The sequence below is a fragment of the Hemiscyllium ocellatum genome (assembly GCF_020745735.1).
Source record: "Hemiscyllium ocellatum isolate sHemOce1 chromosome 40 unlocalized genomic scaffold, sHemOce1.pat.X.cur. SUPER_40_unloc_9, whole genome shotgun sequence".
Lineage (NCBI taxonomy): Eukaryota > Metazoa > Chordata > Chondrichthyes > Orectolobiformes > Hemiscylliidae > Hemiscyllium > Hemiscyllium ocellatum.
Window position 1 is genome coordinate 34,991 of NW_026867537.1, and position 1,758 is coordinate 36,748.

Consider the following 1,758-nt stretch of genomic DNA (forward strand, 5'->3'; position numbering starts at 1 on the left):
AACTTAAGTTACTGCACCATTGCAGTTATTTAGAGGGTTATGCAGAAAAAAAAAACACTCAGAGACCAGTTAAAGCATGCAGTGAAATATCCAGTTATAAAAATAATTCAATTGACGAATAAATCCAAGTAACTAAGAGCCAACATTAGCTGCAGCAATTAATGGAACAAGGAGTCCACATGAGGAATGGACCAAAAGAAGGAGGGGCAGCAACTGGATAACACTCCTATTGGAATGTGCAAGGAATGACTCCATCTAAGGAACAAAATGAAACAGACTACAGGAGCAAGGCCAATGTAAAGTGTAGTTCGCAAAGAGCAACAGTTAGGAGAAAGCTGAACAACAAAAGCAAAACTGAATGAGGAATTAGAAACACACAGAAAAAAAAAGTGATGTTCCCCAGTGAGCAGTTTACGGTGGGAGCAAAATAAATGACCAAGCGGAAAGGACTATTGCTCAGTGCAGGCTAGAGTTGGAACAGAAATGACAGGCTCCTGTCTGCTTTTCCTCATGGAATGCTGTGATCCCCACATCTGGACAAAAGTTAAAAACATGAGAAGTCTCCTAGTTTAAGAACTAAATAACAGACCATAAAGAAAAAAAAATCATCGTTGCTTGATCACAATGCATTTTCAGCAATAATCTATTTCCATTCAGTTCCCCCCGGCCTGATGTTGCTGTCACTCCCTTTCTTTATTCGCTTATTTCCACCAATCAGCTGTCGCGTTGAATGGAGAAACCAAGGCTGTGTCAAGGGATTTGGTTACAGACGGGAACCGAATCTTGGGAATGGGTTCGGATGTGACTGATGAGCTGACATTTTCAGTGCTTCCTTGAAAATATTTTGTAGCTCTCACTGACTCCATCAAGCTTAGTGGGAAATAAATCTCAATGAATCTTGTTTGCATTGTGGCTTAATACTAAAGCTTGGGATAACTTCAAAAATATGACTCTGCTCCTAACTGGTGAAACAATCATTCATTCCATTGTAGCCTTTGGACTCTTGGAACCAATGCCTCATTCCCTGGACGCCAGATTATAAATTAAACAGATTTACTTTGTCCAAATTTCTTCCATCCTCCTGGTTGGCAAATCCCACCAAATCCCACTATTCCCTGGTCAGCTGATGTATGTCAGAGACTAACTCGAACAAATTGCCCTCGAAATTCTCGATTTTAAATTCTCAGTCATATATTCAAAATGTTTCATGATTGCCCACTGATGCTTTACTTTCTTGGACGAGGGAAAATCTAGTTTTGGTAACTGTCTAATAAAGTATTCTGCTTTGTTGTGAAAGTTACCAACTAGTGTAATGTTTGAAATAAAGTTACAAATTGTGTTTGAAATGAAATAACAGATAAGAACGCCAGAAACAATGACCAGTCTGATGATTGAAAGCAATTTAAGACCCAGCAAAGGATGACTCAGGCACTGATCGGGAATGGGGAGACGATGAATGCAGCCTTCCCCCAAAGTCAAGATCCCTCTGACATTCTCAGTCCATTTCCAATCTTGTTTGTCACCTCGTCAACAGCCCTCGCAACTCTATTTGTAAGAATGTTCATTTAATGCTGCCAAGATGCAACTTGATGAGGTTCAGCCTGCTCCAGATCTGGTCGTAATGCCTCTGAAACATGGGGCCTGCCCTCTTTAACTATGTTTAGAGCCACATTCAATACTCAACGGCACATGGCACTGAAATCAGATTACAGGTTCTGCTTTCCAGCCTTGTTCTGAGAAAAATATAATCTGCTTTAT